Below are 24540 nucleotides of genomic sequence, written 5' to 3'. Positions count from 1 at the left end.
AAATCGGTTCGTGTGTGATGTGTTGATTTTGCCGTGTGGCTGCACACCACACACGGAACGACCAAAACTGTTAGATCCGTGATTTTTTATCGCTGTGTGTGGGGTCTCTCATATTTGGAAAATCAGCCGACAATTTTAAAATCGTCCCGTGTGAACCAGGCCTTACAAGTTAATGTCTTAAGCTGCCGATCTTGTTACTGTGCTAATTGATAGTGTTTTCACTATAGTTTAGATATTAGTATCCAGCGCAGATTTGATGTTAAACGGCTCGTTCACTGAACCGCAGGCGCGTCTCCGTGAGCAGCCGTGAAACAGTGATTCTGTTCAAATTCCCTTTAAAATCTTAAATGATTCCCTTTGAGCTAAATTGACCTGTTTCCCTTACAGAAGTGTGTATGTGTATCCAGCATGATCGCCTGTTCTCTGCGTGATGAATCAGCTTTCATGTCAGTCTGTGTGAACTGAATGCTTTAACCTATAAAGTCATGATTTCAAATAATATTGCACTTTATGCATTTGCCCACTGTCATATTCATGTCATTTTCACTGTGTGCTGTATGTAAAATGAGGGTTACCCTGGCTTTATTTGAAAAATATGATTCCCAGTGCACACAAACTTCCCAGAATACTGAGTGCCCTGTTGAATACAGTGTTAACTTTCTTTTTAATTATATTATTATTAAATATTTATTTAAATATTTATATTTATTGTGAAAAATACTTTCATCTAAAGTATAAACATGTTTCTTTTACACATGTATTTTTATCCATTGTCAAATGATTTAAAATTTCTTAAATATTAATCATATCCAAACATCATATCATATTGGCTTTATATCGGATATCGCCCCCCGCCTCCCGATTTCCAAGATATCGGCATTGTCTGTCAAAAAAAACACATATTGTTCAGCCGCTATTTACGATTCTCTCTGCAAAAAAGCCGTGCTCTTGGACGTGCGCCTTGGACAGAGCTAAAGAGTGACGAGCACTTGAGTGGCGAATGTCAACAAAACAGACAATTTATGCAGTTTGATTTATTGTCCACTGTTCTGAATCATTCGGGATCTTTTATAGCTGGGACCGCTCCGTCTTTCAGTATCAAACGATGTGTAAATCCAGCGTTGAACTGGGCCTTGTTTATAAAACTTTCATCAACGAACACACTTGTGAAACTCCGTTGCTGTCCCGGAAAAACAAACTGCATCCTCTGTTTACATAATTCTGACTTCTTTAGGAAGCTGAACAAAATTATATTTTCCTTATAACCAAAAAACACCCTTTTTTGTATGACAAACAAAGTTTCAAAAAAGTATTTGGATGTATGACAAAAATTTTCTGTGCCAAAAATCTTACTTCATCTTACTTAAGTTTCAGAGATTTTGGAGTGCTGCATGGGACTTGCTCAGGAAGAAAGTTTTCAAAGAAGGGACACCTGAGGACAAAGAATTAACCAAGCAGAGATTTTGGAGTGCTGCATGGGACTTGCTCAGGAAGAAAGTTTTCAAAGAAGGGACACCTGAGGACAAAGAATTAACCACGCACTTGTATAATTGTACATACATAACGCTGTTCTGAATTCACCTACCTCTGTCTCCCGAGTATATCCTGACACTAAGCATGGACAAAGTTTCAAAAAACTATTTGGCTGTATGACAAAAATTTTTTTGTCATACATCCAAATACTTTTTTGAAACCCTTCTTTGAAAACTTTCTTCCTGAGCAAGTCCCATGCAGCACTCCAAAATCTCTGAAACTTAAGTAAGATGAAGTAAGATTTTTGGCACAGAAAATTTTTGTCATACATCCAAATACTTTTTTGAGACTTTGTCCATGCTTAGTGTCAGGATATACTCGGGAGACAGAGGTAGGTGAATTCAGAACAGCGTTATGTATGTACAATTATACAAGTGCTTGGTTAATTCTTTGTCCTCAGGTGTCCCTTCTTTGAAAACTTTCTTCCTGAGCAAGTCCCATGCAGCACTCCAAAATCTCTGAAACTTAAGTAAGATGAAGTAAGATTTTTGGCACAGAAAATTTTTGTCATACATCCAAATACTTTTTTGAAACTTTGTTTGTTGAGGTAGGTGAATTCAGAACAGCATTATTTATTTACAATTATACCAGTGCTTGGTGAATCCTTTGTCCTCAGGTGCATGGTGAAAGCTCCGTTATTCAAGTACGGGCTGTAGGGTAATCACATGGAACGGGATAGCAAACAGGTGAGTTCGCTCGGTACAGAGGTGTCAAAGCCACAGTCACAGATAGCTCACTTACGTTCTCTTCTCTCTGTGGACGTGGTGCCTGGAGAATCTTTAGGCCAACACCATGGTGGAGCCGACAGTGGGAGGAACCAGGGGGGAGCTTTGACAGGGAGATTGGGCGACATCCCGAGGGCGATCCACAGAGGCGGAACCAGGGTGCATGACGGAACCAACGGAACGGAGTGCTCTACGGACCAGGTCGATGCCGCCAGTCTGGAAGCCCAAGGCGGAGCAGCTGGCTCGCGTGCCTGAGGCAGAGCTGAGGACTCGGCTGACCAGGGCGATGATGGGAAGAGCGAGGATGATAGGGGAACCGAAGGAAGGGAGGAGCCAGGTGAAGCCAAAGGTGTGGAGGGTCGAGGCGAAGCGGGATACCCAGAAGTCCATGGCGGAAGCGATGACCGACCGAGGTTTGTCTGGATGGACGAGGGAGCCGTTAGGAGTCCTGGGGCAGATGGGCCTCAGTGGAGCCAAAGGGAGGCAGAGATGGCATGGAGCAGGCGGGCTGACGGGCCGAGGTGGAAAAATGGGTCTGGCGGGCTGCAGTGCAGCAGGGGACTCTGCGCAATCCAGAGCCTCTTCGGGGCCTGACGAGAGATCAGGAGCCTCTTCGGGGCTTAACTGGGGTTCGGGTGCCCATCCTGGGCTTAACTGGGGATCGGTAACCCATCCTGGGCTTAACTGGGAATCGGACGCTCATCTTGGGCTTAACTGGGGATCGGGAAGCCCATCCTGGGCTTAACTGGGTATGGGGAGCCCATCCTGGGCTTAACTGGGGATCGGGAGCTCATCTTGGGCCTAACGGGGGATCGGGAGCCCATCCTGGGCTTAACTGGGTATCGGGAGCCCATCCTGGGCTTAACTGGGGATTTTTCAGGGAAAGATCTGGGGAGGAGTCGTCGTCTATAGGTTCCCCAAAAACCTCTCTAAAATGGCAAATGAAGTTCTGGAAGGACAAGGTGACCACAGTTTCCTGAAACCACAATGCTTCTGCCCATCTCAACGCAGCCCCGGATAATCGCAGGATAATAAAATATATTTTTGATCTCTCCATAGGGTATTGGGGTGCATGTTGCTCCAGGATGAGCAAGCATTTTGATTCAGGATGATCAAGTATTCATTGCAGTCCTCTTCCAGGCTGGAGAAGGGCACTGGTTGTGAGACTGAACTTGTCATATACATCAACATGGAACAGGGGGTTAACAGAAGCACTGTCCTCGGGCTGTGCTGAATTCACTTTTGGTTTGCGTCGAGCCTTCTGTCAAGATATACTCGGGAGACAGAGGTAGGTGAATTCAGAACAGCTTATTTATTTAATATAATACAAGTGCTTGGTGAATCCTTTGTCCTCAGGTGCACGGTGAAAGCTCCGTTATTCAAGTGTGGGCTGTATGGTAATCACATGGAACGGGATAACAAACAGGTGAGTTCGTTCGGTACAGAGGTGTCAAAGCCACAGTCACAGATAGCTCACTAATGTTCTCTTCCTTCTTAGATAGCGAAGACGGTACCAACTCGGGATAATCACGGGAAACTACAGCGACCGTCGAATCACTGTTTTCTTGAGGACAGCAGAACAAGGACACAGGTTAGTGTAACACAAAGGTGAGTATACGTTACGTCTGGCTTACAGGTATTCAGGAGACGAGTGCGAGGAGACTGTTCCTGTTGGAGGTTTGCACGAGAACTGGTCGAATCCTGTTCGAGGCTCGATCCAGAACTGAGGCTAAGATACCGGTTTTATAATGCCTTGATTAGCTCGTTAATAAAGAACATGTGTGGTTGCTTGACTTGGCAGGATCCTGAAACTTAGCATGAGAATTATCCTCTGGTTATTGCAGTTAATTAGTGTAATGTCTACGTGATTGTGTGTGACCAAACTCCTAAAAGTTTAGTTATCCTCTTTAATAAGCAAACTTAATATTTTAAATATGGTGCATCCTACACACATCTACTTTATATCAAAATTCTAGTAATCATTTACCCATCAAGTAGGTACCAAAATACATATACTTCCCATAGTTGAGGTGGAAGTAAATATGGATTTAGCCGTGATAAGTGCACACAAAATTAACTTGAGTAATATAAAGCATGCACAACACAGAGAATACACATGTATGAGGCAACTTCTGGTGATTAGTTCTTATAACTGAGGTAGAAAACCCTACGAACAGGCTGTTATGAAAGTTAAAGACACAGAAAGAATACCACAGGTTATATAAAACATACATGATACTTACGATATATGTGAGGTAAATATTGGTAATCAATTCAGCTTATTGGAAGCAATTTTGAGACAATTTTGAGACAATTTTGTTGTTTGTATTAAACCACAAGTGGGTTAATTTCAGTCTATTGGATTTGGAGACAAAGTCTCTGGAATTTACAGCTGCAGAAAGGAGGTGTTCCCTGGTTTAAGGTTTGTTGTGATCCTGGGCCATAGGAATGCCTTAGCAACCTTCGTTTCCTGATAAGGCTGGGGATTTATGCATTGGGGTCACCACAGGGTTTCATTGGCCATTTGGTCTTTAATTTGGAGAACAAAGAGAAATCCTGCTGTCCTGGCATTGCTGTCTGAGATTAGACAGGCACAAAAGGTAAAAGGGGTGTGTGTGTGGGGGGGGGGGGGGATGACATCTCCTTTAGCCATCTTGGGACCATGACTGTGTTTTATGACACGCTAATGGTTCGATGGGGAATCGTACCGAACTGTGGAATAAGTTTTTGGGTTCATTTAATGAGATGGACTGTTCAAGGATAATCCTACACCTTCCATGCCTTGCCACTTATATTATATATATATATATATATATATATATATATATATATATATATATATATATATATATATACTGTATATATACATACAGCATAGTTTTAATCATATTGCCTGTTTTATACTGTAGATGCTTTATTCTTATCCCAGTTGGAAACATTCATACTTGAAATATACCGGACAATAGATTGCCTAAAGTTTAATTTCAGTGAAAGTGACAAAACCTGTAACACATTCACACACAGTCACCTTGTTCTTCTGTTTACTCATTAAAGCTGATGTAATTGAAACGATACAATATAGGTTCAGATTTCCTTCTTTCACACTGTTACTATTTTCCCAAAATACTGAAACATTTCTCAACATCAATTGTTCAAATCAGTTTTATTATCATCATACAATGACTCACATAGTAGGAGACAGACCTTGCGTAAGGTCTCCCACTGATGGATCGGCAATTGCAATTATCAGGTCTCACACAGTGGACAATTATATATATTGTGTCGAGACTTCATGTAAGCCCCCATGTATGTCTTTACCTTTCTGTTAATCCATGATTGTGCCAGAAAGATGGTTAACTTGTTGTCCTTTGCAGTGATTGTGACACTGACTAGGGCTGGTTCTAGACATTTGGAGGAAACAAATATGATTCCTAAACTTTTATTTATACAACACTTCATTTTAAATGTTGTATATTTTTACACGCTTATGCAAATTATGACAGGGAACAAGTTGCGGCACAGTTGTACAAAGTGCTATTGTGAAGTAATTACTGTGTGGCATGTTAAAGTGAACTATTTCAAGAGCTGCGTGTTAAATAAAATAAAAATAAAAATGGTTGAACAGGTCGAGTGACCTGTCAAAATAAAATTTAACAAACAGAAAATCAATGTTATGCTTCATTGAGTTTTTCATCGATTCCCACGTGTCCATGTACAACACCATAAAAAAACAAAAAACAGTCAGTTTCACATTTAACAGCAAATGATTAAAAGCACCTGAAACAGAGCAGTTTCCTCGCCAACACAGTTTCAGCACGTTGGAATTATAAGGTTCTATCATCTGCATTCTGAAACGGTTTTGAGAAAGTGAGTTTCAAAGATTTGCATTCCATATAGCGAAAGTGATATGAGGAACAATTCTTTTTCATACATGAAAATGACAGACACCCTAAATGTATTCTAAATATACAATATAAATATCCTATTAAAATTGTAAATGGGAATTTTTGGAACAGATAACCTTCTAATTCTAAAAAGTAATTTTCTGTTTTGAGGTTTGAGGTTCTAGCTTGCAAAAAAAAAAAAAAAAAAAAAACTACTTCAAGAAATAGACATAAAATTTGTGTTGTAACAATGTGCTGACATGAATAAGGAATTTCAATTTAATGTTTTCTATGACATTCACTGAATATTTTTTAAGCATAAAAGGAGGTGGTAAATATTTTGTCCAGTGCAGATGTTAATTTGCTGTAGGAATATGGTGGATAATTAAACATATAATTGCAGGAACAGTTTAAGCAGCTACTGGAATACATCTGTCCAGGAATTTATTCCACAGAAAGTGATAAAGACCTCATCAATTACACGTTCGACTCTTTGACCTCTAAGGATTCATATTGTAAAATGTAAGACATTTTAAGACTTTAAAGTGCACGAAAAAAGACAATGCTTTAGCAAAATTATTTCCACAAAGTTGATCCCTTTAGGCTGATTTATACTTCTGCATCGAACCTACGCAATAGCCTACACATAGACCCACTCCCTTACACCGTAGGCTGATGTGCACCTCTCCAAAAATCTAACAGTGTGTCAATTCTACGCAGACCATAAGCACAGTGATTGGTCTGCTAGAACCCCTCTCTGTATTTACTTGAGTTTTGTATGTATTTATGTGCACACATAAATGTCTGTTTCGTATGTACATATGTACAAATATATATTTTAAATGTTAAACCTTCTTAAATAGTAAAACAAGTAAGAACAAGTTTCTTATAATTTATTCTTATAATTTATTATACTACATAGCATTATACATCAGTAGTCATCTGTGACAAACAATGTTGATCTGCCATGGTACAAGTCCTCGTGGAGATTGCCATCTTCTCCTGTTCCATTGTTGTCTCCCTTTGTAGTTTTGAATAATGATTTAATGAATACATTGCTTCTCTGACAAGCCGCTTCTTCTTCGGCTTTTGTCATGGTACTGCGGGTTACACCAGCTATATGCAGTGGACACCGAAGACTAGCAGTTTGAGTGTGTACTGCACATCGACATGGACAATGATGCAGAAGTATAAATGAAAACTGAAGCATAGCCTACAGCGTAAATATGGCATAGGACCGACGCAGAAGTATTAATCAGCCTTTAGCCTACACTGTTAACCCTTGCTGTATTTTCTAGGGTAAATGACTGTAAAATAGCCAGTGTTTTGCTGTATCTTCTGGGAACAGTATCTTACTGTAATATGAGGTGCATCTTTAAGAATTTATGCAGCTCAAATAATAAATTACAGTAAATTACTCTATGTACCCATTACAGGTACCAACTGTAACATTATTCAGTAAATTACTGTCCTCCGACACTACTCGAGTGCATTATGCCACATTATATTGTGAAGTGTACACATATTCAGGCAGAAACCAAAGATTTATGCAATATGCATTAACACACACATACACATGCACTGACTGCCTTATCCTAAAAGTGAAGGTGTTGCCTCTTTAAGGCAGCCTGGTGGCTATCAAGTCATTTGTTTACTTTTCAGCATGCATCGTTAGTCAACCAGTTGTGACGTTTTCATGTTTTAAGCCTTAAAATGGAACCTTACACAAGGAGTAAGTAAACTGTTCAAATATAATTGTGGTTTCTAGAATACTTTATGTGAAGTTAAATCGTTTTTATTTGTTCTTGGACTTCCTTTGTTTCCAGAATGCTATATGGTTAGCTGAGTTTTGAGCTAGAGTGAAAAACTTAGAGTGACATCCCTTGGTGTTGCAAAATATTGAATTGATCGAAAATTTACCAACTCAGATTGTTTATTTATTTAGTTGTTCAAATCAATGTTTTATTTATTCATTTAATTGGTTAGTCAACATTTGCCAAAGTGTACAGATGCAAACTGTGCAATGTGCCTTTCCACCAGCTTAGTGTTATTTATGCACATATAAAAAGACACCAACATAGAGTAAATTTTCAATATGCCTGTGGAATGCAGAAGTGCCCTTGTACATTTAAGAAATTCTCCTCGTTTAGGCCTCATATGCACAGAAATCACAGGCAGTCACAAAAACAAGATAAAGTTATACATAGGCATCCACAGGCGAACCTCCACTGTCAGGTCCTAGGGTGTGCATTTGTGGCTTGTAATTTTTCAGAGCTGTGCTTCCACTTGCAAATTCATATAAGATGGTAGAAAAGTTTGCTCACTCCCTTTAATGCACTAATTTTTATTTAAATAATTAAATAAAACTATTAAAATAAACCCTTTTAAAGGGAATATTGCTACGTTTTTGCTGAGTAATCTTTTTTTTTAATGTTGTTTTCAAGGAAACTTCCACCAAGATGTCAATGGAGACTGAGCAAACCCTACCAGCCATACCATGGCTCATCATGCTTGGTACGCATAAAATATATAGTAAACAACCTACGTTTCTTTGCAGTTTTCATAGTGACTTTTCATTTTTTCAGGAGATAAACTTCTAACCTCAAGTGGATGGTCAGCATTGAGGGGAAAGTGACACATTGCATTGAAGAGAAGCTGGATTTTGCTGCAGCACTCTCTGCGTTTTTTTGGTTGCTTTTATTTTTTTTATATTGAGTACCACGAGTCAGCCAGTGCCACACTTGAGCTTATTCAAAGGTCAGTGTTAAAAATCATTATGTCCAATCATGGTTTTATTTAAGGAATATCTTTTTTGCCAATATGTATTTGTTGTTGTACTTGGTTCTCATAATACAGGTATATATATATTTTTTTCTTTTTCATTTTTTTTTCAGCCGCAAAAATGGAAGCTTTAGCCTAAGTTCTGCCAGGAAGACTCAATCACTTCGTCACTAATTACCTTCAGCATTATCCAATCACGTCTTTATACTCCTGTATAAAAGATCGTACTTACACATGTTTGAGTTCGCAGATGCCGACGCGACAACAACCGCAGATTCCGACGCGATTGTACTTGCTCAAGCTGTTGTGTTTATTCATCTACTTGCTGTAATTAAGTTCGTGCCCCGCAAACTATCTAGAGTTTGACGTTCCTCTAAGATGCACACGGGATCGTTGGATTAGCTCCGTGTCGCGGCGATTATCTGCAGTCGTTTGTGTTGGATGATTTACAAGCTTTTCTCGGCAGAGGATGTGAACATTGGCGGAGTTCCGTGTGCTTCCAGGCCAGGGTTGCCAGGTTCTCAAAACCGCCAGTTACTACTATATAAAAAAAAAAAAAAAAAAAAAATAGCCCAATCGCGTTCAAAGGGGATTTATCGGTAGAATTCACATTCTAGGGGCTATATATGACACAATTGGGGTCACCTCAAACCCAGGACAGAAAAGGCAACCCACAAAAAAAAAAAAAAAAAAAAAAAAACGGTCTTGGCAACGCTGGTGCTTTCCGAGATGTCGCGTCAGTGCTGCTTGGGTCTCAACACCTGAAAAGACTTTGGTCTCAATCAACAAATATTCATCTGCACGCTCATGTGAATCTGCACGAATGAAGTCTCTCCGGACCAGCAGACAGAATTAAGGCTGCCGGTCTCTTCGGCATCTCGCCTCCATCACTTCACAAGTCTACAGCATTATAAGTATCATTTCGTTCTATGCACTTGCGGCGCCTGGGCATTAACTTATTCTCTGCAAGGATTTATACTCACACGTTCAAATAAAGCACTGGGCGTTTCGTTCTTGTTTATCTAGCAGACTTGCACAGCATAATTAAGATGTTGATCATAGTGCATGCAATTTTCTGAATAACTTCTTCATAATGAGGCACTTTAAGGCTCATCATAAACGCTACAATCTTTATACTGATAAAGATTTTTCGCATTTCAGGGAAAGCTCTGTCTAGCACACTTGAGATTCGCTGTTTTAATCCTATGCTTTAATCATTGTTTATTCAGTCTTTCATTTGCGTTATTCCTGAAAAGTTCATACTCTAATGGGATTCTATGGTTGCAGATGCAGGGAACCGCTGCTCTCACCTCATCTTTACAAGGCTTACTCTTGGGCTAGCGCATTATGAACACTGGATCTACCAAGCTGATGCGAATATGGACCCTCCTTTGAGTCGTAGGTAAGATTCGGCTCAATGCTCAGTCAGCAGGCATATAACTCCACGTGACATGAGTTGCTGCTGACCTTATTTCAGAGTAGTGACATATCTCCAGTTTAAACCGAATATTAATTAGCAGGCATGGTTTGTTTGCACTCCTGGTCTCAGTCTCAAGGCGCGGTCACACTAGACTTTAAACATGCGAAATTATTTCGAACGCCACTGCGAATATGGGCGGGAGAAAGATAAACTGTCTCCCCTCAATTATCACAAGATGGATTAATATGTGCTTGCTAGCACTGTGTCTTTTGCGACTGCGTCTAAAGCGTTTTATTATATTGTAACGTTACTCTGTATCTCTCTATAAATATATACACCCTAGGGGAGGAGGGGGAGAAGAAAAAAAAAAAAAATATATAAAACTTTGTCATTCCAATGTATCATCTGTTCCCGTCGACACTACAAACCATGCAGCTTCTTTTCTTTATTAATCTTTTAATGTATTATAAAATAGGACGCTGCGCAAACAGCTAAAAGTTATATAGCGCTTCCTTTTTGAATTTTTGTACAGAGAGGTCCTGCAGCAATGTATCGCTCTTCTACTGGTCCACATCTTCGCGTTATGCAAATTCCCTGGTCAGAGTTCACCAAACTTGAATTTTTGAACACAGCGAAATGCGAAATTTCGCATAAGCTTGCGTCTCCGGTCCGACGCATTTGCATGCGTATGAATGGAGTCATTGGAGAGAAAAGTGCAGTGTGACCGCCCATCACTCATAGCTAACTAACGGCTGGAGGGGCACCTTAAGGAGGTTCTGCTCATGCTGTCAAACTGACGTCATCAGAAAAATTATTCGTTACAGAGTGGAAATGTTCAGAATTTGATAAGATTACTAAGACAAACAATGTTTAATTGTTTACATTAAGATTAGCAATGTGTGCTAGTAAGCTTAAGTCAATTCGATATATGCGTATTTTAAACTTAACCCCTTAACTGTCACTCCCCATTTTTTATTATTTTTTTTTTATTAAGTTGACGTATCAGCGGTTAAGCTACAATCAAGGCTTGTTTATTTCGCGCATCTACTGGTGTTGGTTCATCACTCTTACTCGGCTGTTGCGGCTTTCACTTTACACTTTTTGACTTCAGACAGCTGTGCCCTCAGCCAACCGGATTCTTCAGTCTGCCCTCCGTTAGCAGACATGATACTAAACGAAGTGCTTACGTCAGCTGGAAATCACATTTCTAAGGCGTTGCTCCCTCTTCAATCAAGCCTACCCGTTGCATGGTCCGCTCTAATGTTTTTCCTTCCAGTTTTTGCGTTCCTATTCTAATTTCGACCGTTGCTCCTTCTCGTCTTAATAAAAAAAAAAAAAAAAAAAAAAAAAAATCTTAAAATTTCTCTATTCGCAGTCTCCTTGCCAGCATCTAATCCACGCTAAATTTTATAATCTAATTTTCAAGCCTTTTGGTTATTCAGTTCTATTACTACTTGAGGGGTTAGCTAAATCTTCCAACAAATTAAAGACAATGTCTGCCTATTACCCTGCCCATATTGCAAAATTAATTACTTCCATCTGCTACAGCCTTCCTTCGAAGTACCTCAATATTCTTCTCGAGGCAGTGTTTATCTGCCTTCTACAGGTTATGCTTCCAGGGGAATTCACTTCAAACCAATCAATTTGATCCTGCTCGCGTCATTTCCTTCAGATCTATGATTCGGACCAAAAATTCTTCACACTCTCCTCAAGCACTCAAAACCGATGTGCAAGGTTCTGGTGTCACCTTAACAATTCTAAAATCAATAAATCCTGTCCCTTCTCTGCATGGTGAAATTTCTTAAAATCCGACCTAGAATTTCTAAAACGCACCAGCTCTATTTTTTCTAACGGAGCCCCCTTTCCAAGGCTGTTTAGAACTCACTTAACCACTGTTCTCAAAGCTGCAGTCTATCTACTGGCCATTCATTCAGAATTGGGGCAGCTACTTCAGCAGCTGAACGAGGGATCTCTACATCAGCTGTTAAGATCATGGGCAGATGGTCTTCCTCAGCATTTGAATCATACATCAGACCTGATTCAAAACCATTATTGAAGCTCAGCAAGCTCTCCTGTAACTAATCAGGTAAATTCATGCAATTACTGGTGGTGGTGTTACTATATCTGTATGGTCTATCAAGGCCTGTACATGTCCGGCCTTTGTGGCTATTTCTGTATGGTCTTTCGAGGCCTGTCTGTGTCTGCCTATCGTGGCTATTTCTGTACGGTCTATCGAGACCTGTCCGTGTCCGGCTATCATGGCTATTTTTCTGTACGGTCTATCAAGGCCTGTCCCATGTCTGCCTATTGTGGCTGTCTGTGTCTGGCCTATCGTGGCTATTTCTGTATGGTCTATCGAGGCCTATCTGTGTGTGGCTATAATGGCTATTTCTGTACGGCCTATCGAGGCCTGTCCGTGTCTGCCTATCGTGGCTGTCTGTGTCTGGCCTATCGTGGCTATTTCTGTACGGCCTATCAAGGCCTGTCCATGTCCGGCCATCATGGCTATTTTTCTGTACGGTCTATTGAGGCCTGTCCTGTGTCTGCCTATTGTGGCTATTTCTGTACGGTTTATCGAGGCCTGTCCGTGTCTGCCTATCGTGGCTGTCTGCGTCTGGCCTATTGTGGCTATTTCCGTTGGTCTATCGAGGCCTGTCCGTGTCTGGCTATCATGGCTATTTTTCTGTATGGTCTATCGAGGGCAATCTGTGTCTGGCCATCATGGCCATTTCTGTACGGTCTATCGAGGCCTGTCTGCGTCTGCCTATTGTGGCTGTCTGCGTCTCGCCTATCGTGGCTATTTATGTATGGTCTATCGAGGCCTGTCTGTGTCTGGCTATCATGGCTATTTTTCTGTACGGTCTATCGAGGCTGTCTGTGTTCTTCCTATCATGGCTATTCCGTATGGTCTATCGAGGCCTGTCTGCGTCTGCCATTGTGGCTGTCTGCGTCTGGCCTATCGTGGCTATTTATGTACGGTCTATCGAGGCCTGTCTGCGTCTGCCTATCGTGGCTAATCATGGTCTATCGAGGCCTGTCTTGCGTCTGCCTATCGTGGCTGTCTGCGTCTGGCCTATTGTGGCTATTTCCGTTGGTCTATCGAGGCCTGTCCGTGTCTGGCTATCATGGCTATTTTTCTGTATGGTCTATCGAGGCCTATCTGTGTCTGGCCATCATGGCCATTTCTGTACGGTCTATCGAGGCCTGTCTGCGTCTGCCTATTGTGGCTATTTATGTATGGTCTATCAAGGCCTGTCTGTGTTGGCTATCATGGCTATTGCTGTACGGTCTATCGAGGCCTGTCCATGTCTGCCTATCGTGGCTGTCTGCGTCTGGCCTATTGTGGCTATTTCCGCTGGTCTATCGAGGCCTGTCCGTGTCTGGCTATCATGGCTATTTTTCTGTATGGTCTATCGAGGCCTATCTGTGTCTGGCCATCATGGCCATTTCTGTACGGTCTATCGAGGCCTGTCTGCGTCTGCCTATTGTGGCTGTCTGCGTCTCGCCTATCATGGCTATTTATGTATGGTCTATCGAGGCCTGTCTGTGTCTGGCTATCATGGCTATTTTTCTGTACGGTCTATCGAGGCTGTCTGTGTTCTTCCTATCATGGCTATTCCGTATGGTCTATCGAGGCCTGTCTGTGTCTGCCTATCGTGGCTGTCTGCGTCTGGCCTATCGTGGCTATTTATGTATGGTCTATTGGGGCCTGTCTGTGTCTGCCTATCGTGGCTGTCTGCGTCTGGCCTATCGGGCTATTTATGTTCGGCCAATTGGGGCCTGTCCGCGTTTGCCTATCGTGGCTGTCTGCGTCTGGCAGTGGTGTCAAAAGTACTGGCATTCATTACTCAAGTAGAAGTATAGATACTAGGGTTTAAAAAGACTTTTGTAGAAGTTGAAGTATCAACTCAAGCTTTTTACTCAAGTAAAAGTGTAAAAGTACTGGTTTAAAAAACTACTTAAAGTATAAAAGTAAAAGTAATGTAAGGGGAAAAAAATGCCATTAAGAACAAAAGCTTAGGCCGCACCACAGGGGCCTATTGTGTACTATCCCACCTCCTCAAAAAACATTTTTCTAAAGGCCATAGGCCATAATGACTATAATGTTCATGTTGAAAAATTTGGGATGCACTAGGCTTCCTGTTTCAGCCGCATATATAAAAATACAAAAATGGTGTGCACATCCCAAACATCCAATTAGGACACAGGTGCAAGACAACTAAATGATATAGACAAATAAAGAAGTGAAGTCTGAACACTGAAAACTACTGCTCCAGAGGAATTTAATTAAACAACGTTTCGACCTTCAGGTCTTCCTCAGCCGCATATATGCCCATTTAAAATGAACGCACTTTAGTACAATGCAAATACATTAAAGGACTAGAGATATGATGACTAGTTGCCAATAAGTATTGTTATAGTGCAAAAAGTCAAACTTCAGAGGCTTGTCATCAATAACTTTTAATGGAATGTTTATGTACATCTATGATTAGCTGCAGGAATCTGCGAGGGCAATGGACAAGAACATTGGTGCAGGCTTAGTAACAATTACACTTGTATGGTGATCTATTTACAGTAAACATTATAGTGCTGTCAAAATGAATGATTAATCCAAGTGATTGATCAAAAACTAAAACTGAAAAAGAAATCATAATCCTGATACTTTCTTGATTCATAGCTTCTTGTATTTGGTACATACGTCTGCTATGTCCAGTGTTCGGGGGGGAACGAGTTACAAAGTTGGTATAGCCAACTTATCACAACATTGTCAATCGCATCGTCAATCGAAAACGCTAATTTATTAAAACATCTCGCTACCGAACTACCTACAGTAGCTTAATTTGTGGAGGACGAAGAAAAAGCACTCATTTGGTAAAAGAGCCAGTGAGAAATAATAACTTTTAAATAGGGTCCAGTGCCTTTTCAATACTTTTAAAATGGTACCGGCTCCTAAACGGTGCCTGAACCGATACTTTAAAAAAAAGAAACACAAAAAAACTATGGATAACTTTAAAGAACATTACAAATATTTAAAATAAATCCATAGCTTGTTGTGCAAGTTGTGCTTCCCTTAATCTAAGGCTAATAAATGTATTTCACAATCTGGGTCATTATTTAATACAAAAGCACACATAATGTTTCTACTGTATCTCTGTCACTCACTCTGATATAAAAGTTAACATGAGTGCTGTCTGTCACTGTTTTAAATCAGTTCTGTGAATTACTGTATGGTCATTCTTTATAAAGTAGCAACAATGTCGTTTTTAAAATACAGTACTGTGCAAAAGTCTTATGGAAAAATTAGTATTTTCTCCCCAAAAAGGGTTTTAAGCCAGTTATTTATATCTTTTGCTGTAGTGTGTCAGTAGGAAATATCAGTTGGTCATTAATTTTAGTAATAATCTAGTGCGATTCTGAATGCACAAGCAGTCTGACAACGGGAAAATTAATGTTTGGAAATGTAAACTGATATTTTATACTGACATACTACAGCAAAATACATAAATAACTGTCCGAACACCATTCTTTTAAGTGAAAATACTAAAGTGTCTAAGACTTTTGCACAGTAGTGTATGTATAAAGTACGTATGATTAAATTAAGTATATTTTAGTAAGTGTAATTAAAGTATGTGTTCGTTCATATGTGTTAGCCTAAGGGCTAGATTTTCGCTGGAGGAAATGGCTGTGGTGTGATGAGCGAAAACTTTACAGATGAGAAACCGACTGCTACCTCGTGACTTTTTGTAAACTGTATTTATGACAAAGAACTGCACAGATATGGATATTCTAACAATCTATCGATAAACACATACCTTGTGTCCTCTGTTTGTTTAAGTGCGCATGCGCTGATCCGTTCGCGGTCTACGCCTCTGCGGATTGAAGAGCGCGCTGAAAGACGGAAGGAGACCGGTCTGACGCTGGTTTCATGTGAAATTTAAGCGGACTGACTCTGAGGCGATCGGATACCGGTTCCATACCCAACCCTACTTTTAAGAAATATATATTTTGATAAACGAACCCAAAACTGTCTATGTCCTGGCCAGAGCCATATAGAGAGAGAGTTGTGACAACGGAAGTTCGAAATGTTTAGTTGTCACGTGATTCGTGTAGACTTCAAATAGTTCCAGGAAGTGCATTGGCGGCCATTCAAACTGATAGAGTAGAGTGACAGAACTGCGATTTCTGGTAATAAGGAGTCAATAAATGCATTTATTTTATATGTTTATACAACACACTGACATATGTATGTAGCATGAGTATGTAGTTACAGCGATGTTGTTTTTAAAATATCAAATCGGGTAATATTTGAGGATTAGTGTTCAATTACCGTTATTTTAAAAACGTATTTCAGGCTAACGTTAAGTTTTATAAACACGGGTTGCTGTTGCCTTTTAACGTTACATATTGTCAATTTTTTCACTGATCTAATGTTAACTCATGTCATATCGATGACTTTCAGGTAGTACAGAGACAGGCTGGTAACAGGTGATTTTCAGCTCGCACCGCACTATGGGTCAATTAACTGTTACCAGCAGTAATTAGCATGTTAAATAAATGTAAAATGAAGCTTACGGTTTATAATTCTTACAATTACATATAGTAATATAATTATGTATTATAAATAATATATCTATTATATCTAGTATAATTCTTACAATACTTATTCATGTACACAATATATTCAGGTTTAAAACAACTTAAGCATGCTCGTATATAAACATGTACACTGCCATTCAAAATGATGCTGAAAATTCAGGTTGGCATCACAGGAGTATATTCCATTTTAAAATAGAAAACAGTTATTTTAAATTGTAATTATACAATTAACTATTTACAGCAATTCATGAATACATTTCTAATAAATTTAATAGCATGACAAGCATTTTGTATGTGTCCTTTCTTTCATGTTGTCCTTGCATAGTCTCCACCGTGGTTTACTGTGCTGCATGGGGATGCTCCACTCAGTCAGAGAAAGGTGTGCGAATGTATGGCTTCCCCGCTGACATAGAGAGGAGAAAATAATGGTTGGCTCAAGTCAGCTGGAGCAATCTAAATACAAATAAAAATTACAACAACAAAAAATTGTTAGGTAATTATACTTACATTTATTTGCACTTTTTTACATTGACAATGTTTTACTAGAAATAAGGAACAAGCAAAGCCTTGCAAAACCCAGGGAGCTGAGACTCATGGTGAGACATTGCAGGGAGTCATCAGTGTTACCTATAACTGTGCATTTAACCACCATGTGATATGTACTGTAAGTGGGTAGACAAAAAAAAAGGTGTGTGTGGAAACTAAACTGAAGTCAGTATGCAGACAAATTGTGGCAATGCAATTTGTCATGACCAAAAAATTCAAGAGTAGGCTGAGACCAGATGCTATTCCCACAATCTTTGTACACCGTCCTGTGGTCAAAAAGAGGAGGGCCCTGCTCCACGATGCACCCCTAGACCTGTGAACATACAAGAAATGGCTGCTGATTACAGCTATGTTATTTCAGGTGATTCATATATAATAAGTACAAACTCGTACTAGTTGAAGTAAAGTGATGTGATATTTTCAATATTTAAAATTAGCAAAACCATGTATTCTACCTCTATCAGTTTCAAAAGTTGAGGAAAAAAGAACGAGGACACTCAGAGAAAGGAAAGTGAGAGTGAAGAAAAAGGACATGGCTAGAGAGGAGAGACAGGGACAGGTGACACTGCCCAGTCAACCAGCAGCAAGTCAGTCAGCAGCCAGTCAGCATTCCTGTGAACCATCAGCCAGTTACCAGGGTTTATTAAAAAAATTTAAGAGACAAGAAAAAAAAATAAAGATCAAGCAATGCAAAGGCAGCACTAAGAAAAATAATGAAAATTCAGCTATCAAAAAAAAAAGGTCCCCTCAGCTCTCCTGACCTGCATCCTCACTGATGCTCCATCACAGAACACTTCAGTGGCACCACTAATCCTCCACCTACCAGAACCCACATAATATTACAGTATGTTACTTTTATACACTAACAAGTCTAAGTATATAATACAGTATTATTATATAATATAGACAGGTAATAGTAAATGAATCACAATGACTAAAAACACTCCACCCATGTTTTTGCAAACTCAATTCACTCTAAATGTATATCAATAGGGTGCATTTTATTATTAAGTAATTGAATACGTGTAATAAGGAACAAACTTTATAACCTCATTTTTACCACTTCCACTCACCGCTGTCACACGTTATATTGAACTAACGTAATAGGCTATGTAACGTTAGCTAACTTTCCCCACCCTGCAAAAAAATATGTTTATACTCCTTTTTTTCTAATTGCAAACACGATGGATGAAACTGAATTATGAGAACAGATTTTACAATTATTAGGGTGTTGGTTACTAACTTTATGCAGCTCCAATCCTAGCCTAATCTGTTAGTTATCTGATAACAAATCTTAAATCTACTCATTTAATGAGTGATTATCTACTAGAAGGTTTTAATTTGCAATTTATTGTTATTAAGATGTACTGATAATATTCAATCTTATTATTTAAACGTCTTACCTGTTAAAAGTGCGTCGCAAACGGTTTGTTCTGCTGCATCTTCTACGGCGCGGCATCGGTTTGCCGCTACTTCCGGGAACTATTGAGAGGCTCCACGAGCCGCCATTGCTGTAAAAAAAGCGTTCCATTGGAGTCAATGGAGTTGTCGCAACTCTCACTCTATATGGCTCTGGTCCTGGCTGGACTGTGATGTGATTTGTGTCACGTGCAGGTGCGATGGATCGCGTAAAGACCAATAGGGTGTCGGAATGGTATATGTTTATACTTCTCATCCAACCACAATCAAATTCACTCCATCCGGATGGCGCGATTTATCTGGATAGGTTTTTTTTTTTTTTTTTTAATGATGACAAGCCGGAATGAAAACAAGCCGAAATGAAATAGCAGTAACGAAGCTATTTTTAAAATGTAAGGACTAGAAAGTACAGATACTTGCCTGAAAATGTAAGGAGTAGAAGTAAAAAGTCTGCTGAAAAATAATCACTCAAGTAAAGTATAGATACCCCAAATTTCTACTTAAGTACAGTAACGAAGTATTTGTACTTCGTTACTTGACACCTCTGGCGTCTGGCCTATCGTGGCTATTTATGTTCGGCCTATCGAGGCCTGTCTGTGTCTGCCTATCGTGGCTATTTCTGTTGGTCTATCGAGGCCTGTCTGTGCCTGCCTATCGTGGCTATTTCTGTTGGTCTTTCGAGGCCTGTCCGTGTCTGCCTATCGTGGCTATTTCTGTTGGTCTATCGAGGCCTGTCTGTGTCTGCCTATCGTGGCTATTTCTGTTGGTCTATTGAGGCCTGTCCGTGCCTGCCTATCGTGGCTGTCTGTGTCTGCCTATCGTTGCTGTCTGTGTCTGGCCTATTGCGGCTATTCCTGTAAAAACTTAAGAAGTTTAATCTAACGTCATTATACTGGTCATGCTAACTCTCTCTCTATTTCTTCCAGGAACCTTAGGATTCACAACTGGTGGGTATACTTCATCTACTTTTTTGGGGGGAAGGCTGGCCCCGTCTGGAGGTCTCATAATCCACCTAATTTTGGGGGTCTGCTGCGCCCCTGCCTTCGTCTTCAGGCAGGAAATGCAGATTCGCTACCCTCGGATTACGAACCATGGACGGGGCCTTCCGCCAAAGAAATTTATAATTGTGCTCGCTGAGCTGTCAATAAATGTATGCTTCGTACATCCTTCTATCTCCCGAGTCTTTCTGGTAGAAATGGAAGCTTTAGCCTAAGTTCTGCCAGGAAGACTCAATCACTTCGTCACTAATTACCTTCAGCATTATCCAATCACGTCTTTATACTCCTGTATAAAAGATCGTACTTACACATGTTTGAGTTCGCAGATGCCGACGCGACAACAACCTCCACCCTCCCCACCACCACCAGGATGGTCCTGTCCTTACCTTCCAGGGGGGTCTGCTGCGCCCCTGCCTTCGTCTTCAGGCAGGAAATGCAGATTCGCTACCCTCGGATTACGAACCATGGACGGGGCCTTCCGCCAAAGAAATTTATAATTGTGCTCGCTGAGCTGTCAATAAATGTATGCTTCGTACATCCTTCTATCTCCCGAGTCTTTCTGGTAGAAATGGAAGCTTTAGCCTAAGTTCTGCCAGGAAGACTCAATCACTTCGTCACTAATTACCTTCAGCATTATCCAATCACGTCTTTATACTCCTGTATAAAAGATCTGTCAATAAATGTATGTATCTCCCGAGTCTTTCTGGTAGAACTGGGTCTACAGTTAAAAGAAAGGTTCAAAATGTGAATCCACATGTCCATACATTTTTGCAGAACCTTACCAAATTTGCATAGAAAACATGTAATTAAGTAAGCAAAAGCAATATTTATTGAGACTTTCATTATAAAGACAAACTGGTAATTTAATTTTTGTTGAATTATTACAGGTTTGGAACAACATGTGGGTCAATGGTGACTGAGTATTATATTTTGTCACTACATATTTTGTGTGTGTGTGTGTGATACTGTAAAGGAAGAAAACATTATTTCTATTCTGTTATAATTTTATTGTAAATATTGATTCATTAATTTGCTTTTATTGAAAATATGCTTGATTAAGTTACTAAAATACACTGCCGTTGTTGTTTATTTATTTTACTTTTGTTATTATATTTTTTTATTTGTATTATACTGAGTGGTTTCGTGTAATTACAGTAAATTACAGTAAATAACTACTGTTAACTACTAACTACTAACTACTGCTAGTACTCGATGGCGCCGCGCATGGCTGCTTCAGTGCTTGGCTCTCCAGTGTTTGTACTGTTTTTGTTCGTTTTTCCTGTTTTTTGTTTAACAAACACTATCAGTTTCACCAGGGATGAACTGTTGAACATTCGGCAGAACACACCACAAGATCTTTTACCGGATTTAAATTATTCAGACGTTTTACTGAACGTTGTTATCGGAGGAGCGGCGGCGCTGATCAAACGCTTCAGGACGCGCAGACGGGGGAAGCGAGCGGGAGCGCTCGTCAGACTCAGGAAGCGCGGATTTCGAACGCCGTTGCCTAGCATCCATCTGGCAAATCTCCGCTCTCTACCCAACAAAACGGACGAACTCCTTCTGCTCTCTCAGACAAATAAGGATTTCTCTCACTCTGCTGCTCTGTGTTTCACGGAAACCTGGCTGAATGACGCCATACCGGACAGCGCGCTCCATCTGCCGGGCTTTCAGCTGTTCAGAGCGGATCGCGAATCGGAATCCACGGGGAAATCGCGCGGCGGCGGGACATGCTTTTACATCAATGAGCGGTGGTGTAGAGATGTAACTGTGTTAAAGAAGATGTGCTGTCCTGATCTAGAAATGCAGTTTGTCAACTGCAAGCCGTTCTATTCGCCGCGGGAGTTTCACTCGTTCATTCTGGTTAGTGTTTACATCCATCCGCAAGCGCACGTGAGCTCAGCTTTACAGAAACTCACTGATCAGATCACAGAGACAGAACAACAACACCCGGACTCTGTTTTAATCATTCTTGGGGACTTTAATAAAGCCAATCTCTCCCGTGAACTGCCAAAATACAGACAGCATGTTACATGTCCCACCAGAGACAGTAATATATTGGATCACTGCTACACCACAATAAAGGATGCATATCACTCTGTTCCACGAGCAGCTTTGGGAAATTCTGATCACTGTCTGATTCATCTTATACCATCCTACAAGCAGAAACTTAAATCTGCTAAACCTGTAGTAAGGACTGTGAAGAGATGGACCAGCGAAACAGAGCAGGATTTACAATCTTGTTTTGACCTCACTGATTGGAGTGTTTTTGAAGCTGCTACCACCGATCTGGATGAACTCACAGAGACTGTAACATCCTATATTAGTTTCTGTGAGGATGTTTGCATTCCTACCAGGACTTATTTAACATTCATCAACGATAAGCCATGGTTTACAGTAAAACTCAGACATCTTCGTCAGGCCAAAGAGGATGCCTATAGAAATGGGGACAGGGTCTTGTACAATCAGGCCAGGAACACACTGAACAAAGAGATCAGAGCGGCTAAAAAGACCTACGCTAAAAAGTTGGAAGACCAGTTTTCTTCCAACGACTCAACTTCAGTTTGGAGAGGACTGAGGGCCATCACAAACTACAAGACACCATCCCCTTGCACTGAGGCTAATCAACGGCTTGCTAACGACCTGAATGAGTTTTATTGCAGATTTGAAACCCCCAACACCCATTCTGACCATCTCCCTGCACAACCATTAACACCTCCTGCAATCCCCCGTTCCACACCTACTGCTCTTCAAATCTGTGAAGATGATGTGCGCCAGGTCTTCAAGAAGAACAAAAGAAGAAAAGCACCAGGCCCAGATGGTGTTACACCAGCCTGTCTGAAAATCTGTGCTGACCAGCTGGCCCCCATCTTTTCACAGATCTTCAACAGATCCCTGGAGTTGTGTGAAGTACCTTCCTGCTTCAAACGCTCAACCATCATCCCCATCCCAAAGAAACCCAAGATAACAGGACTTAACGACTACAGGCCTGTGGCTCTAACATCTGTAGTCATGAAGTCGTTTGAAAAACTGGTTCTGGCTTATCTGAAGGACATCACTGGACCCTTACTGGACCCCCTGTAGTTTGCTTACCGAGCAAACAGGTCCGTGGATGATGCAATCAACATAGGATTGCACTTCATCCTGCAACATCTGGACAAAACAGGGACTTATGTGAGGATCCTGTTTGTGGACTTTAGTTCGGCTTTCAACACCATCTTCCCAACAACCCTCCAGACCAAACTGACCCAGCTCTCCGTTCCTAGCTCTATCTGTCGGTGGATCACCAGCTTTCTGACAGATAGGCAACAGTTAGTGAGACTGGGGAAATTCACATCAAACAGCTGCTCCACCAACACTGGTGCCCCTCAGGGATGTGTTCTCTCCCCTCTGCTCTTCTCCCTTTACACCAACGACTGCACCTCTAAAGACCCCTCTGTCAAGCTCCTGAAGTTCGCAGATGACACTACAGTCATCGGCCTCATCCAGGACGGTGATGAGTCTGCTTACAGACAAGAGGTTGAGCAGCTGGCTGTCTGGTGCAGTCTTAACAACCTGGAGCTGAACACGCTCAAAACAGTGGAGATGATCGTGGACTTCAGGAGAAACCCCCCTGCACTTTCCCCACTCACCATCATGAACAGCCCTGTGACTGCAGTGGAGTCATTCAGATTCCTGGGAACCACCATCTCTCAGGACCTGAAGTGGGACAATCACATTGACTCCATTGTTAAAAAGGCCCAACAAAGGTTGTATTTCCTTCGCCAGCTGAGGAAGTTTAACTTGCCACAGGAGCTGCTGAAACAGTTCTACTCAGCCGTCATTGAGTCTGTACTGTGTACTTCTATAACTGTCTGGTTTGGTTCAGCAACAAAATCAGACATCAGAAGACTACAGAGAACTGTTCGGACTGCTGAAAGGATTATTGGTGCTCCCCTGCCCACCCTTCAAGAACTGTATACATCCAGAGTGAGGAAAAGGGCTCATAAAATCACTCTGGATCCCTCACATCCAAGTCACCCCATCTTTGAACTTTTGCCATCTGGCCGGCGTCTCAGAGCCGCAAATACCAGAACAGCAAGGCACAAAAACAGTTTCTTCCCCCAGGCAATCTACCTCATGAACAGTTAAATGTTCCCCACTTATGCTTATGCAAACAAAAGTGCAACATCCTTATATTTATTTGTTACCCCTCCATCCTAGTACATCCCTGCATCTTTTTCAATCCTATCCCATTATCATTTATAGCACAATTGTTTATACACTTATTTATTTGGCTACAATTGTTTTTTTTTTTTTTTTTTTTTTTTTTTTTGTCTGTGTGTTGGTGTCTCTGTGTACTGGAAGCTTATGTCACTAAAACAAATTCCTTGTATGCGCAAACATACTTGGCAATAAAGCTCTTTCTGATTCTGATTCTGATAACTGCAAACACTGTAAATTCACTGTAATTCTTTATTTACAGTATATAACTGGCAACACTGTTGCCAGTTAGTCCCCGTAATGGTTCAGTAACAGTAAAATACTAGCAACACTGTTGCCAGTTAGTTACTGTTAAAAGATTCATTACAGCAACTAGCTAGCAACAGTGTTGCTAGTATTTTACTGTAAAAAAACCTGGTAAGGTCTAACAGTGT

The 24540-nt window shown here is 40.7% G+C and overlaps 2 long non-coding RNA genes across 3 annotated transcripts; one reads left to right on the top strand and one right to left on the bottom strand.

The window, feature by feature from the left end:
* The first annotated feature begins 10848 nt into the window (after window positions 1-10848).
* LOC127945108 (uncharacterized) lies at window positions 10849-20440 on the top strand. The gene is made up of 2 exons (XR_008150521.1): window positions 10849-12429; window positions 19832-20440. It is a non-coding gene; the product is annotated as an uncharacterized LOC127945108 (long non-coding RNA).
* On the bottom strand, window positions 16524-19723 carry LOC127945099 (uncharacterized). Of its 2 annotated transcripts, XR_008150510.1 has the most exons (4): window positions 18890-19723; window positions 17942-18305; window positions 17448-17799; window positions 16524-17343 (listed from the first exon to the last, which is right to left on the bottom strand). It is a non-coding gene; the product is annotated as an uncharacterized LOC127945099 (long non-coding RNA). The 2 variants fall into 2 exon arrangements; XR_008150509.1 differs by having other exon boundaries at window positions 17448-18305; window positions 18890-19722.
* Window positions 20441-24540: the final 4100 nt, after the last annotated feature.

This window comes from Carassius gibelio, chromosome A23 (assembly GCF_023724105.1).
Source record: "Carassius gibelio isolate Cgi1373 ecotype wild population from Czech Republic chromosome A23, carGib1.2-hapl.c, whole genome shotgun sequence".
NCBI lineage: Eukaryota > Metazoa > Chordata > Actinopteri > Cypriniformes > Cyprinidae > Carassius > Carassius gibelio.
The sequence above is the reverse complement of the archived record's forward strand: the minus strand, read 5'-3'. Positions and strand labels throughout refer to the sequence as shown.